The sequence below is a fragment of the Puntigrus tetrazona genome, chromosome 17, assembly GCF_018831695.1.
Source record: "Puntigrus tetrazona isolate hp1 chromosome 17, ASM1883169v1, whole genome shotgun sequence".
In the NCBI taxonomy this organism is placed as follows: domain Eukaryota; kingdom Metazoa; phylum Chordata; class Actinopteri; order Cypriniformes; family Cyprinidae; genus Puntigrus; species Puntigrus tetrazona.
In genome coordinates, this window is record NC_056715.1 from 14565860 (window position 1) to 14582894 (window position 17035).

The window sequence follows — 17035 nt, forward strand, 5'->3', positions numbered from 1 at the left end:
AAAAAAAATATAACAACTACACTTATGGGACTTGAATTTACATCTCATTACATCTGCTTTGTTTCGCTTTTTAGCTAGATTCTTACACAGGCCTTATTTCACAATTAGATAATTAAATCTGTACTTTAAATGTGTTTTCCAAGTAACAACATATACATACCATTGTTTCATTGATTTGCATTAGGTTATCTTGCTACTCATTTCACACAAACTATTCTTCTACATCCAGAAGTGTACCGTATATTCCCTGTGCCAACATTATTCTATATTAAACATTTTTTGTTTTCTAATTTTATGGAGCAGTGTTAGTTACTACTCTCTAGAAAAACCAAAGTATTTAAGTGAGTATAACCTCTGACCGAGGTGTTTATAATCAGCAGACTGTTATTCAATTTTCCAATGTAATTTACTTTCAACTCATATGGATGTTTTTCCTTCCCTTCCAAGCCTTGATCTCTGATTGCATGTGGTAGTTAGATTTAATGAGCTGATTCTAGTGGAGAGAGCTAATTTTGTTAATATAAATGGACCTTTTAATATACAGTACGTAATGGTTTGTTGAACATTATGTTCTCAGTGCATACCTCTTCTGAACAAGCATAACTGGCTTTGATTATGAATTTAATCTCATTATATGCAGTACAAACTGGAATTTGTTTATCTCTATGTAGCCCTGCACTATAAGGCTCCAGTTCCTTTTTAAATATCATACATAGGTTTATATTACATAAATTATACATATATTTTTTTAAACTACATGTACGGTCTTGCTAAGTAAATTTTACATAGCATTGTATGACTCAGCCAATACCCTACTAAAAGATAAAACTTCAGTGTAATCTTTGTATACTAATTTCTCTAAATCTACACATTATCTGATTATTTTGACCCAAAATTATATCTGCTCTCAACAGATGGTAATATGCTGCCTATAATTAGCAAACACATGGCTAGGATCGCTCTATTTCTGCAAAGTAAAACTGACATATTTCGTATAAAGGAGCCAAAAACTAACATGAATCTGGCAATGGAGAAATAAGCTTGGCAGGGGCCTCTGTAGCAGCAGTGAGCTTCTCTCTGTTACTTCAGCTGTCTCTGTATCTTTCAATTGTTACAATGATAATTTTAGGGAAGTTTACATACATATGTTCCATTATGAGCTTAATCGGAAATTATATTTAGGTATTACTACACACATAGAATATGCTTCGGTTTATTCAAATTTTTATGGATTTTGTGAATCATCATATATGAAAGGACATTTCTTGGCCATACTAAACTATAATACACACTAGATTTAATGTCTACTCAAAACGTTGTTTTTGTTTACAGTGACTGTCTTGTCTAGCAGGGAGAGAATATTAACAGTTTATAAAAAATAACCTGTATGCAAAAATAATCCCCAGTATTGTGAAAATCAGAATTCACGGTAATGCATACCACTTGAGTGCCAGTCCAGTTCAACCTGTCTTATACTAATGCATTATTTCCTATTATTTATGACACATACTTTTAAATCTTAATTCACAAACTCATTAGTCTCTGTTTGCATTTTTAAAAAGTTGTGTTTAAAATTGGTGTAATACTTGCTCCTATCCCAAGTTAATATGCATACTATGAGTAATGCAGCCATAGGTTTATTTACCCAGAAAGTGTAAACACTGTCTCCGTGGCACTATCAAAACGTTGCCCTGTTGTTTTGACATCCCACACAGCAACAGTGGCTCAACCAATGGCGTGAGTTTGGGGTGGGACAATCTGACCAATGGCAGACATGGGGAAATCTTACAGAAACCTGTTTGAAAACAATTTCATTTGCTGACATGAATTACTCACTTCAGTTACACCGTAAGCAACTCACTAAGGTACAGTTTACTTTAGATAATTTAGAGACACCTTACCTGATTTAAACACAATCCCAACCAATTACATTAGACACGCACGGTCAACTCTAACCAGCACTTGGAGTGCACCTGCTCCAGGTGATTCGACACCTCTGGGTATCACACTTCTCTGAATAGCCTCCCATGAGGCAAAGTCCGGGGTAAGGTACCGTGTAAGGCAGAAATGGAGAATACGCAGAAGAAAGTGATAGAACTCCACCTCTAATTGTTCGTGACACACGACACACAACACTTGTGTGAGACTGTGAGTCAAAAACCAGGACAGGAGGAAGGGATCTGGCCACAAGGAGTCTTTTATCTTTAGTTAATGACTGAACAAATATGCCTTCATGCCCCCCTCTTTCGTAGGTGTGGTTACCCCTCTGGGTCACCGTGTAGCTCTCTAATAAGCATCCTTGCACAAAAGCCCAATATTTGCTTGACTAGTGGGGCCTCTGGACCCTTGAGGAAATAAGCACGAGGGGCAGGGAAGGAAGGGGGTGTGAGGGTGGGGATGGGGGATTTAACTCTGTCAGATACCAACAGGAACAGATGGAGCTTGATAAATCCTGAAAGGAAGGCATTACCTGCCCAAGTCACCAAGCAGCCACAATTATCACAGGGCTTTGGGTTCATTGTCAATCAGAATGGCAGTTAAAGAGAGGCAGCAGCTGGGGCAGATGGTGGGGATCCAGCGAGGCTGGGGGAGCAGCCATGGTCCAGTCCTTAGACAATCTCTCACTCTCTTTCTTTGTCTCTTGCACTAAGTCTCAGAGATCCTCCGTACACTACTGTTGATTACAATAGAGATTTCGTGATACTCATCCATGGAGACGGTGAGGCATAGAGAAGCTGAATGAACCCGATTGGCCCGTGCTGTGTCATGTTAATTAAATGATGTTTGATATTCATGAGAAACCTATGCATATTGATCGTTCTGTTCTCATTTATACATTACCCAAGGCTGTAACCACCATATTCAAATTCAGATTAGTGTTTGACTGATATGGGTTCTTTTGGTGCTTGATTATTAAATTATTGCATGTGGTCCCCCTAATCCTAAATGCCTAAATGTGTGATTTCAACCACGCATTTGTCCACCTTGATTGCAAAGAACTAATTAGATATAAAAATTATATAAAATAGTCTTGAATGAATAGCATTCACTCAATAGTGTTGCTAAATACCAACATGTTTACTTGCTTGCCAGAAAGACTTGTAGGTACTTGCACTAGTTTTCATTTATGTTGTTTTTAAAAAGTTGTTTGTTCATTTGTTATCCCTCCGTAGATGACCTTACACAACAAGTCGATCAAGTAACATCATGAACACAGCTCTATTAAAATGTATACGAAACCCTCATCCAATTCCCTGAAACTCTACACCAGCTTTCCACTTGATTGTCCATTTGAAAAGTAGGATACTGTGGATGCGACTCTGGCTCGCTCAAGGACAGTTGCTGAGTTTGTCTCCCGGTTTCCAGACAGACTCCTTCTCCTTTGGTCTTTGCCAAGGCACACCAGCGCATTTCACTTTCAGCAACTACTGCCATTCATCACGGGGCAGGGGGTACGAGTGGGTCTGGATTCCCTCCTCCTCCTTCTCATGGCTGGGAGCACAGTTTTGTACGGACCCCTTCACTCCCTGCGGTCTCCACGCTCCTATCCACGACTTTCCACAATGGACCCTGACTTCATTATGGAGGCCTGGCTTTCTCTCGGTCTCCCGGCAGAGGCATCATTCCTCCTACTTTGTTACGCCACTCTCGGACTTTGTGTCTGGGACCAGCTGATAGCGAGGTCAGGCCCATCCATCTGCCAGAGTTGGGAGCTGTGATGTAGAGAGAGGAGCAGAGGTCCTCATTCAGCAACAATGCCCATTAACAATGCTAACAGAGTCCCAGCAAGGCCGGAGGAGGGGACGGGACGGGACGGGGGTATAAGGAGGGAGGATGGTTGTCACTAGGCAGAGAACGAGATTGCAGTGATTTGATAGGTTTGCGGGACTGGGCGTTGAGTGAGTCCTCGAGAGTCTTGGATGGTTATTGATTTTCTTCACTTGTGCTTGCTGCCAGCTCATGAAGTTATATGCATGTGCAGAGCTACTTGTGGGGCAATGGAGAGTAGACCTATTGGGGTTGGGATGGTAGCTGCAATCTGAGACGTACATATTTCCTCCAAGTTATAATAATTAAAGAAATGCAGGTGTGTCGTCTTGCCCGCTGCAAATGATTGCTAAATTGTCAGAGTGAAGTGAGGTAAACAGATGTTATTTTAGTCTTGTTCTGTTGTGATTGGCAGGATTATGTGGACACGGTCTTCCTAAACTTTCATTTGAAACTCCATCAGGTTTTCTGCACCTGGCAAAACACTATTTCGGAAAGTTTAACAGGCACCTGTATTATTCATCACCGGTTCTTACCTGGTCTACATTTTTATAGCCCAAGGCACAAAAACTCATTTATACACCTAGGTCACATAATCCACGAAGCTTAAACTGGTACGCATGGTGCCCAACCCTTGGATTTAAGCCAGAAGTGCTTTTCCCTCTCTCCTTTTGAAGAGTCACTGTTTTGCATTTGAAGAAAACCACAGTGTCAAAGTTCATTTGGTTCTTTGCCAGGCCGTGTCACATGCTAGGAGTAGAAAATGACTTCTTAGTCTAATAATCACCTAGCAGCACTGAGTCACCAAAAATATACGCACATACATGCAGACATGCACGCAGTCTGACAAACAGAGACAGAGGCTTGTGTTGTGTCTCCTTCCCACTCACGCTCTCACTCACTCACACAGGATACCCACGGCGAGAGCTGATAATATAGCAGACATCTGAATAGTTGAGTCTGCTCCCCATTACCCACACAGCACTGCAATCATTTGCATGTGAAAGAGAAAGTCGCTAAGTGTTTAATGTGTCATCTAAAGTGGATGGATTTTGACTTCAATTTTAAAGAAGTTTCTATGAGATCTATTTTAAATATGACTTTTATTTTAAAATGTCTTCTTCCTGGAGTGTCTGGTATGTTTCCTAAAACTTATAATCTTATATTATTTAAGCTTTGATTAGATTTTTAGCCACTTACCCAAAGTTTATTTGTTTGTTTTTTTTAAAAAGTCAGTGTTTCCCAAAACTTCAGCATTCAACATTCGCAAACAGCGCCACAAAGCTGACATTCACTCAAATTGAAATACTTCATTTCTAATATATAAAAATTTTATTTACATCTTAGTTTTTCAAGAGTTTGAAAACACTGTTTTTGAAGAGTGCAAATGTGCGTACAAGCTCAAGTAAGTAAGAAAGAGCCGGTGACTGAATCGGGAAATAAAGCTAATTAAATAAATTAAATATATAAAAGAAAAAATAAAGAATTAGCCTCGCATTCCATGTCCATAATTTACCAAAAAAGTAGCATATTACTATGCTATTCCTGAATAAGTGTGTGTTGTGTATATTTATTATGTGTATATAAATACAAACACATGCATGCATATATTAAAAAAAAAATATGTTGTTTATATCTAAAAATGAGTTTTACATTACACATCATGTATCATATTGAATTACCAAAACATCAGCTGGTATACTTTATTTCTTCTGCTTAGTCTTTGATTAGCAAGCTAACAGCTTATTTATTTCCATTAAGAAAGCATGTTGACTTCTATATTTTAAATTAATCTGTTTGCACATCTGTTTATTTATGTATCAGACTTTTCCCCCTGCTTTACACAAATCAATGTATTTCTGTCTTATTCAAATGTAAAGCACACCCAACGAAGCCATTTCTTATGTCTGTATGAGGACATTTAAATGATCCCATATGCGCAGGTAAATTAGTAAACGGTGAATGCTAAGAATGATTGTGGTTTTGTCCTATCAGAGCCATCCTGTCAGAATAGTAATTGACAGCCTAAGTGGGTCAGCTGAGAGGCCAGCCCCTGTTAATTTATATTCCAAGACACATCATGCATATTCATGAGCTCCTGCTGTTTTGTCTATCACCGAGCATCATACTTACTGCATAATTGTGTTTGGAAACCGAAGAGCTGTCTGAGTGGTCACACCAATTCAAACGTCACTGTATTATTTCATTAATTCCAACTAGAGAGAGAAAAGAGACACTTGTGGCAAATGAGAAAAGAGAAACAGTCAACATTAGTCATACCTGCGCTGACTGCAATTATGAACATGCAGAAATCACTTGTCAGACGTTCAAGAAATTAGCAAGGACCTAAAACTTGCAAAGACAATTCCACAAAAGTGATATATAGATATATATATATATTGATATATATTCCCATCAAGCATTTTCCAGACAGTCACAGTATAGCGAGCATTATTTTCCCCATTCCACCATTCAAAAATTACACGCCACCTCCATGATAGCATATTTATATACATATACAGAAAAAAAGTGTCAGTATGTGCCATATAATAGCTACATAATGCTATAATACTTTTTGCTGATCCCCACCAAAAACTATTCTATCACCTGAATGGTACGCACAACCTTGAAGCCGCCATCTTCATACCTTACAAAGCAATGCTAATATTTTTCATGCCTGTTCCTTTTGTTTACAAAGTAATTTCAAAGGCATATTTTTCAGCAAACCTAAATGTTGTTGGTGTAAAACCCTGCATACCTTCTCCATCAGAGGGTAATTGTGTAATTATGGGCTATTTTGGCTCTGAAAACATACATTAATTTCCATTCATTAGGCCATGCGGTTCTTCCCAATGAACACACAGGCTGATGTAAGCCTGTATAACGTTGTTCATTCTTCTGTGGAGATTTTGTATTGATTTCTTTTGATGGTGTATATGAAAAACAGTTCAATCTCAGTTACATTCAAATCAGGCGGTCGAGAAATTCTTAAATTTAAGGGAATTTCCCAGGCTGAGCCGCAATAAACACATCGAGCCACCGCAAACAACAGCTTTTGAGATTAAAACTGGTCACAACAGCCCACTGCTGGGCAGATTATGAATATCAAACTGCATATTCAGGAATGTGTTGATGTGCTGTCAGCTACCGGCAGACTGAAAAATCCCCGCTGTCTTCCTAAATGAGAGTTTTCTGCATATATTCTTCTGTAATGGATTTTTTTCCAGGAGCTTTAACACAGGGAAGCGCTGGAAATTATTCACTGTAATGATGTCCAGGTGAATGCTGTCATCAAATTAACTCTGTGTAGACACGGGGTGAGTGTGTGTTTGTACATTAATTAATTAAATTGTGTTTTCTACATGCTTCGGTTAGGAATCTGGTAATACCTCACCAAAAAAAAAACAACAACGAAGAAATGATGTAGGTTTAGACACAAAACTAGAATTAATCAGGGCAGTGTGGAGAATCAAAGCCAAAACGCCAATACTTAATCAAGGGTTTATAATGTAATAGATCAAATAGACACAACCTAATCTGCAACAAACACACGAAGAGGAACATCATGGGTTATTTCACAGAGGATATAGTATTTTTCAATGTGTCTGCACTAGAATAGTATGAGATAGCCTAATCTTTGATGAAACATTGAAGGTTATTCTGGCGAAGAACCACTAATTAGACAGGAAGAGACCATATGACATGTCTGGTTGACATGTATAACAACCAACTATCCTTCAGTATGTTTTTCACCAACAAATCTGGGCTAAAGAACATTTCTTTTTTTTTTTAAAAAACACATTTAATGGATTTGGCCTGTCATTTACACCCCAACTGCATTTTGGGGAACAAACATTTTGAAAAACGGGTTTCAAAATGCAAGATGAAAGCTTGCGAAATATACGAAAATATACGAAACCGCGATTTGCGAAATGAAATGGTGCCATCATGCTAATGTGTATTATGTGTTTAGTTTCTGACTAAACTAACCAAAACTTTCTGCGCAGACGTGTTGTGTTCCCTTATAACATGACATCGCCACCTACTGGCCTGACATGCATAATACGAACCCTTTAGTCGTTTTCGCAGATCCGCGTGAACATTGCCATATTGCGTGACATTGCCATATGTCACACAAAAGTTTTTGTTTTTTTTGAGGATACAATGGAAGTCAAGGGAATTAAAACTCTTTGGTTACTAAACATTGTTTAAAAATTTATTTGTGTGTGTGTGTGCTGCTTAGAAGAAAGAAAGGCATGGAACAACATGGAGGTGAGCAAATGATAACTTTCATTTATGACTGACGCATTCCATTAAACATGCTCAATATAAACAGGCACCAATCGTATTAGAGCGAATCAAAGCACGGTTGTGTTCAGTGGATTTGAACTCAAGTCCCCCACATGATTCCCACAGCTACATGCTCTCACCGCTAGGTCCTTTTTTTCTGCGAGAAAACAGCCATCACACACCATTTTGCAAAAAGGTCTCAAATCAGCATCACTTTTCAAAACTATTCTACGTCTTCCTGAAGACACCAGAAAAGGTTCCTGGCAGAGGGCAAAGGTGACCAGGACTGCAATTTGATACGTGCCATTTTCCCATCAAGCATTTTCCAGACAGTCACAGTGTCAAAGCGAGCATTATTTTCCCCATTCCACCATTCAAAAATTACACGCCACCTCCATGATAGCATTTTCCTCATAATATTTACACTGCTTTCAGGACGAGGCATTTCAGGCCTTCAGAGTAAGCGTTCTGCGGATGTTAACACATTATTCTGAGCCGTATTGATTTGCAGAAAACTACCTTTAAGGTTCAGTTCTGCAGAGTAGAATTTTGACCGATTTGTAAAAGAGTTCCGTTCCACAGATCCGTTTGGATGTCAGGGCCAGAGTTGTGCTGTTAAATCATCAATCCGGGATGAGCTACTGCGCCAGAACAACTATAGGAGCCTCTCATCCGTGCAGCACAGCTACCTCCCTTGTCAGAACCTCCTTTAATATGAACATAATTAAATTTGCGTGGATATTTCTGCGCGCTCTCTGCCTAATGTACTGAGAAAGGTGGAGGATGACTGGAGCTGGGATTCAACTTCTCATTAAAGACAAAATCCCTCCCCCTTTTGCAGAAATGTATTTTTGATGTTTAGGAGCACATCTCCCTGAACTGCACACTAAGCACTTTAGACCACTGATGAAAACACTCTCTCTGCAGTCCTAGATATTAAATCTATATTTAAATGCATGCTGTGGGTGCCCGCGATTGTCGGCGTTGGGACTCGCTCACCATATTAATGGTCTTAATTTAATCATCCTCAGATCTTGGAAATTAGAAAGTGTCAACATGAAAGAATAAATAATGGGGGAAAAAGTGTGGCAACTAATTTCAAGACTTTTCAAAAGGGGGTGTGGTAGGAACATTAACAATTCTAATTAGATTTGCCCAGGGTAATGCTGTCTTTAACTTCATCAAAAACCAAAAAAAAAGAAAAAACTGTCACACGTTCCACTCATCCCCGAATCTGCTGATGTTCATTTAACCTGGAGTTAATTGAAATAACACATGATATTCCTAGAGGGAGTAAGGCAGATGGGGGGACACAGTTAGAGGACAATAAACCTTTGAAATATTTGAATTTAATTTGATTTTTTTTTTAACTAACCTTGCATACTGAAGATTGGATCTTTCGTGGGTTTAATCCTGTTCGTGACACTAAAATTCATAAGACAGGATAACATTTTAATACTCAATATACTGCCTACCCAGTTGCACGACCCTATCGTCTGGCTCTCATCTTGTCATGGGACTCTGTGCCATTGCCACACAGCTTGGCTGCTGATGGCACACGAGCCGTGAACTTGACAGAGCATGGACAGAAGCGGGTGGAGGGTGAGATGGATGTTGAGTGGGCAGGGCCTCAGATGTGCTACGGGGGCCCCAAGGGTCTGCTAGGAAATGAGATCCCCATCAGTCTATGACTCTGCAGATGCTCCTCACATCTCCAGCCTTCATGCTTCATTATGTAGCAGTATGACACGTAATAGTCACATTTGCCCTCAGTGAAGAGGACTCATAATTATTTGTGGATTGAGGTAAGTATTTTGAAGTATTGCTGAGGGGTTCAGCCTTCTAGAGTCACATTTAAATAGGATGATAAGGATGTGAAATACAACCCCCCATCAGCCATCAAAAAAAAAAAAGAAAAAAGGCTCAAACGTAACTTTAAAAAGGTAAATAATAATAATAGCAGCAATAAATAAAAAATTCGAATAAATAGCACAACAGGTAACTGTGGTTGCCAAAAATAAATAAATATTTAAATAAAATAATCAAATGTGATGTGTCATGTTGGCATATATATATATATATATATATATATATATATATATATATATATATATATAGTGAGTGCTTTCAAACAATTAATTGCATACAAAACAAAGGTTTGTGTTTATGTAGTATCGCGTGTATGTACTGTGTATATTTATTATGTTTATATAAATACCCACACGAATGTATATAAAAATATATATATATATATTTTATTTATTTGCAATATAAGCAATATACATGTAACTCTAACATGTAAATATTTTCAATATATATACACCGTATGTACGCGTAAAAACGTTAATGGACAAGAGACGTCTAGACCATTCTACATTATATCCCCCCAGTTGTAAATGTTCTGGGCGTCTAAGAGTTTGCGATCAGTTGAGCACAGATGCAGAGCAGAGATGCGGTCTGACTGCATAAAGTGGCGGCAGTAAAGCATGCCTGGTGCTCTGAGCTCATAGAGTGAGGTCACCCTTACACACACGCTCTCACACACACTTTACGTCCAACGATTGATAGCTGGTGTCTTCTCCAGGCAACATCAGTGCACATCCCATTGAGCCGAGATGTAATTTTATCTATTGCCAGAAGCAATTCTTCCCCCTCAAAATATCTAATTACTGTGTAATTTGCTGCCATTTTGATATGAAATCCAAAAATGATGATGCTTAAGAGTAATGAGACATTAATTCAGAATCACTCCAGATAGACGTTTCGGGTGCTTTTCTTCGTGATAAGCCATGCAGTGGGGGATATTATGCAGCCTTAATGTAGATCTGCTTATTACAGTAATTTGTATGGGCAGCCTGTGTTTCATCTCCTTTTTTTCCCCTCTTCGTTTCTCATTAACATTTTCATGATGATTTGTTGGTTGTCTGGATTGTCCCTTTTCTTTCCCTCACCAGCTCTCCTTCTTTTTTCCAAACAACCAAGCAGAATTATTATCACAACAAAATAGTAGCGTTAGAACAAATGTTGAAATAAGCAAAAGTATGTAAACACACAAGCAGAAAGATTAGGTTCAGGAGCATGAAAATTGTAGGGAAGCTCTCGCATCTCATTATAAAGTCTGATTACTCCAAAAACAAAAGAACCATTATTCTTGATGATACACACGTGTCATTCCTTACATTCACGTCTTTATCATGTATGTCAGATTCAGGATAAAAGGAAATAAAGCTACGTGCTCTGCTTTATTCAGCAATGAAATCTTTATCCAGCAGATCTATATTCAACAAGTTCACATCATATAGAGTGAAATTAGGGAAGACATAATCATCAATTAAATATTGGCTGTGAAAATATAAGCATTACCTGTTCATCTGTGATTGAACAAATGACAAATCTCTACATTAGTCATCAAAAATACCGACAGCTCAGTCAGGAATTCCAATTACACATCTTCTGTGACAGTTTCATGCCATCTTGATTTTCTCAACAGTATGTCATATCAAAACAAATCAGTAGTCACGAATTAGACGCATAAAAGGATGATATGTAAAGAAACAGCCTATGCTTACGACAATTAGTAGAAGTGAGGGAAAAGTGTTTATAAAAAAATTGCAACAATTCACAACAGGAGCCCTTTATTCACCCCCGAAACCATGTGAGCCACATTTTTTTTTGATGCATGCACTTTATTTGACTACTTTTGGACTCCTGAACAAAAAAAGTCTTGCTTGGAGGACCAAGGCAGGTTTTTAAAAACACTCCAATTTCTTTAGTCTGAAAGAAGAAAGTCTAGGATGCTTTCAGGATGAGTAAAACATTGGCTAATTTTCATTTTTGGGTAAACTAACCCTTTAATTCTTTCCCCGTCAGCGTTTTTTTTTTTTTAAGTTGTCAGCCACTGGCAGCATTTTTGATAATTTTCACAATTTTTTTTGACGGCTTTCAGAATATTTTCTGCTATTCATATATGAACATTTATATATATAAAAAAAACCTTACCTCTCCTTTCAAACTAAATAGTCAATTTTATTCTTTCTTTATGTGCTCATGTTTTTTTCATCGCTTGAATGCAGATAGGTTTTACTAGAAATATATTTTAGACTGAGAACTTTGATAAAAAATGAGAAAAATGCATTTTTATCAAAGTACTGCATTTTGAAACAAAATACTTATATTTAAACAAAATACTATTTATTAAATTTTTATTTTAATGAATTACATGCAGTAATACACAACATGTGAACACTTTCCTTATCATAATACACCTAGAACAAGGATTTTTGCCACCTTGAGCAGTAGCTCATTATCATTTAAAGAGACATGACTATTGAGGAATTTTAACCAAAGTATGTTGCAGATATTTCATGAAGGCCCTAAAGAATCACACAAATTTGTGGAAACGGGCATACAATGTTCCATTTTAAAATGCTCCGGACTCTAGTAAAACTACATAGTACACTGAAATGACATAAAACCCATCACTGAATGTCCTGTAAGTATGCATTTAAAAGGACAACATAATGGGTGAAACATCTTGAGTAAATACCAAAAGTGTTTCAGAACGAAATTCAACAAAATAGAATCTAAACAGCAGTTGGGGGAAAAATACAGTCAGCAGGTTTGAATCATAGAATTACCTCTACTGCCCTTCGTGGTAACAGGCCAGTGAGTTTGGTCATCTTGTTGCCTGGTAACAAGCCCTAAGATTGATAAAGAAAGCCCACTTTAGGACTACTTTCTGTAGAAATCGATATGACAGAGCCGACATGATGATTTGAGATTGACGAGCTAAAGCTGCCGTTGGTTGAGTAAAGCAAGACTGAATTCCATCTGAAAAGTATTATAGGGTCTGTCTCTAAGATACAGCATGCCACCACTGCCTTCAGCATTTACTCACACCTTGTTGCGTAGTCCGTGTCAGATGCAGTTTGGATCAAACTTGGAAAGTTATCTCCTAATGTTTACACTCAATTCCCTGATTAGCATCTATCACAAAATAAATTTCTTTAGCAAGGACTGATTAAAATGTCTAGTCACATCTTTCCATTCACAATATTAAAGTGACACAACCGTAAAGAATGCCCACATGTACTAAGATGATAATAAGTAGCTAAGACTAGCTAATTGCTAACATTTAGCGATGGGACAAACACAAATGCCTTCAAGGTACAACAAAACTCCTATTTACTGTTATTAGCTACTGAATGGCTTTATTATATAAACATATAATTAAGATGCTGCTGCTGGTCAACAGTGATGGATTATTCTTATTTACAAAGCAATTTCTGAAAAAGCTGAAAATATTGTACCTCTGACTTCGAGCTATAAAAATTCTTATTGCATCATTGTCTAGTTCAGAACTATTGCACACTTGGTCAAAACCTAGTTGTGATGCAATTAGGTCAATCCTGTTCCATGTGCCCAAAAAAGCAGTGTTCTATTAGAGTTTGGCTTCGAGGACCAGAATAAATGAGCCTATAAGCCAAGAGATCTGGAAACCCCACACCTCAGAGCCATAAGCAGAGCTGCTGATGGGCAGGAATTTGGACCCTGTAAACTTACCCAGAAACTAGTGACAGGAGAGAAGGAAGAAAAAGAGAAAGAATAGGAATTGGCAGCTTGGTGTGAACAGACCCTGTGTATCACTGTGACCTGTGCTGACACCACTGTCATCACATCTTCCGTGAGGATAGAGGAATAAGGGGGTTGAGTGAAGGGAGGGGGATGTTTTCCACAGCAGCCAAGTGGGTGGGATGGTTCAAGGCAACTCGGCAGGGGTGTAGGGGAGTCTTGGTTGAACACAGATGAATGTATGATTTGGTAGAACAGTTTTAGAATGCATGGACGTTGTTGCCTGGTGCCACCTGTCAAGAGCTTATGTAAATCAATGTGCTTTAATTTACAATTCTGTGCTACAGTTCTTCTGGGAAAATTCTCTTCTGTTTGGACCATAATAGAATGTAATAGAATAGATTATTCTGCTCAACTGGATGCTTCTTTAGATCTGGATACATTTCACCATTTATCCAAGTGGCCTGATCAGTTCTAGACTCTTGGTAAAGATTCCCTTGCATTTTAACTCATTACATAAAATGGCATAAAAATGTAGCAAACGTAGTCAGAATGCATTTGACACTATAGCATTTGTAGTCTGACATAAAGTTTAAAAAGACACACTGAGGTGTCCAAATCTGCTACTTGAGAGCCACATTCATATTAAACTTAAGCCTGACCTTCTCTATCAAACCAGCCTAGAGAGTAACATCTTAACTAGCTTTCAGGTGTGTCTGAGATAAACTCTGAAGGATAATGGCCCATCAGGAGATCCTTAAGGAGGAGGACTAGACACCCTTGGAATACATAAATATGCCTAAGATTTTAAGACATTCCTTGTTTCCATAACTTTTTCTGTTTATTTCTTGATGTGTTAGAGCTTTCCATAAATCCAAAAACACGATATCTCGGGGATTTCCTGTAGGGTTTAGCTTCAAGCCTAATTAAACACACCAGTTAATCATGGTCTTAATAGGTATGCAAGAGACTTCCAGGAAGGTTTGTTGAGGCAATTTAAAGTAAAATCTGCAGGACACTGGCCCTCCAGGACCAAGATTAGGCACCCCAACACTAACTGGTGTATTACAATCAGAGACCCGACCTTAAAAAAAAACTGGATCATTGGTGGTCACAGATGCATTTGAGATGCAAATTACTATTAGGCACAAATGGCTATACTGGCAGGACTGGTTCGCCTGAGACCACATACCAGGTGTAAACAGGGTCATCAGCAGTCTTCTTAACTCTGAAACAGTGTATCCTTATTTAAAGTCTTTACTCCACTAACCTGTGATCCCTTTCTTTCAAAGTTTTCTCCAGAGTGTTTTGTCCAACAAGGTTTGGTGGAATGCAGAGGAATGCCCACCAACCACAAAGATGGGAAGCTTCTTGTATGAGAGCTGAAACGTCAGAGAAACAATGAGAAACATGTCCAGTTGACTAGATGATGTATTACAACATATGCTATAATCTGAAATCCTAGACAAATCCAACTCTACAAGCCTGCTTGAAATGTCTGGCATTCAGATTCTCTGAGAAGCAGATATCAGTGTCAGTGGCCCCAGTAGCTATTAGTTCTCAGTCATTCAGTGCATTGAGTCCACGGTAATCCTACTCAGAGTCACTCACAGCTTTAGTGCGGCACTCGTATCAGTTGCGTAATCTATCAATTGATTAGCCTTCCATCACAGTGCCTGCAGTCATCCAGCAAAATGAAGTTCACTGTCTTCCCACCACTCTAAACAAACAATGATGAGGTAATCTGTCTAATCGGATCTCTATGTCCTCTCACTCCAAAGCTCTGGACAATCTATGCTAAAGGTAACATCACCTGTCATCTTCAAATTATTTCTTATTTCTTTCACCTGACAGTGGTTTGAGCTCCTGGTTGCCGTTAATTCATTACAGAGCATGACGTAATTCACCTTAAAGTATTTAAATAAGTGAGCTTACGGAAAAAATGGCAACTTTCAGAGAAACAGTGGAGGCTTGTGAGACTTCACAGCACTTATTAAAATGTGCAAGCTCATGAGATAAGCATACATGTCATCATGATGGTATTACAGGGTCTATGATTCCAGAGGAATGACAGCGTGATGAAGTACAGTAATATGATTTATCAGCTAATGCACATTTGTAACTGAAGCCTCAAGCCTTAGAACCAGCTACTGGCTCATCCAACAATTCTGCCAAAGCTTGAGTCTCATCTCTGCAATGCAGAATGCCTGGAAGATGTGGACCTAGGTTAGCAGAAGATAAGAAAAGAAGAACGGTTGCCACTGTCTTTGACTCAAAGACAAGGCAGAGGGACTAGTGTTTGGCAGTGCTCTCCCAGACTTAATATCTGAGACGGCAGACTTGTTTACTGGCACAGTTACATCAGTGCTGGCATGGGTGGCACAGACTGAGAGGAGACGTTACTCAGCACTATCCATTTCCCCCTGCGACACACACTGATCTTCAGATATTAACATGATTACATTGTGAGATAAGGAGCTGATAAAACATCACATCATGTTTCCTTCCTCACAGACTGCTTATCAGTCTTGAATGCTACAATCAGAGGTTATCTGAACAATTAATCATATTGTTTTATGGCAAATGGAATCTCAAGATTTTTGACGATAAGGGAAATGTAATTCAATGTGTAATAGCAGTACAACAATGCTTTGGATCCATAATTGTCCTAATGCAATAATCGCATAAAGAATTCGCTTGAATTGTTTTCAGGTCATGAAAAATTATATAAGCTCTAGTCTTCAGGTTCAGCAGAAGTTCAAAACTACTGGGTTAAAATTGCATGAGCTAACTGAGGCTGATATACCAGAGTTGAGGAAGGACATTGCAGTAGTTATTCAAGTAACGGTTTGCATATTTTCCCCATAACTAAGCATCAAGGTTACAAATATATTTGCTCAATCAGTAAAAATATAAATATGGTAACATTTTATTTTGATGGTCCCGTATGATCATTCTGTTAACATTAAGTAACTTTGCACCTAAATGTCAACTAACTTTCATTAGAGTATAAGTAGACTGTCTGATTATTATCTGCTCGCTTGTCAACTTATTCTAATTGTAACCCCACCAGTCTACTAACACTCTAATGAAAGTGAGGAGACATGTACAGTTTGTGCAACATTACTCATAGACAAAAGAATGTGTTAAAGGGAGAATCAAAATGAAGCCATAAATATTTTAACAGTTAATTTTTTTTTAAATAAATATTAAATTAAATCTGGGCAGTTAGTTGACAATTATGTAATTGCATATAGGTTTAAGTCAAAAGAGTTTTCCCCACAAGCTCTGACACCTTAAAGGAATATTTAACCCAAAAGTGTAACTTGTCATGTTGTTCCAAACCTGTGTAGCTTTCATTTTAATGTTGAACACAATTTTGAAGAATGATAAAGTGGTTGTTGGT

General features: G+C 38.2%; 1 long non-coding RNA gene across 1 annotated transcript in view; it reads right to left on the minus strand.

The window, feature by feature from the left end:
• LOC122361512 overlaps positions 1 to 15009 on the minus strand; it is a 118744-nt gene extending 103735 nt beyond the window's left edge. The window contains exon 1 of the long non-coding RNA XR_006252970.1: positions 14900 to 15009. This is a non-coding gene — a long non-coding RNA (uncharacterized LOC122361512). The remainder of the gene's footprint in view (positions 1 to 14899) is intronic.
• Between the last annotated feature and the right edge of the window lie 2026 nt (positions 15010 to 17035).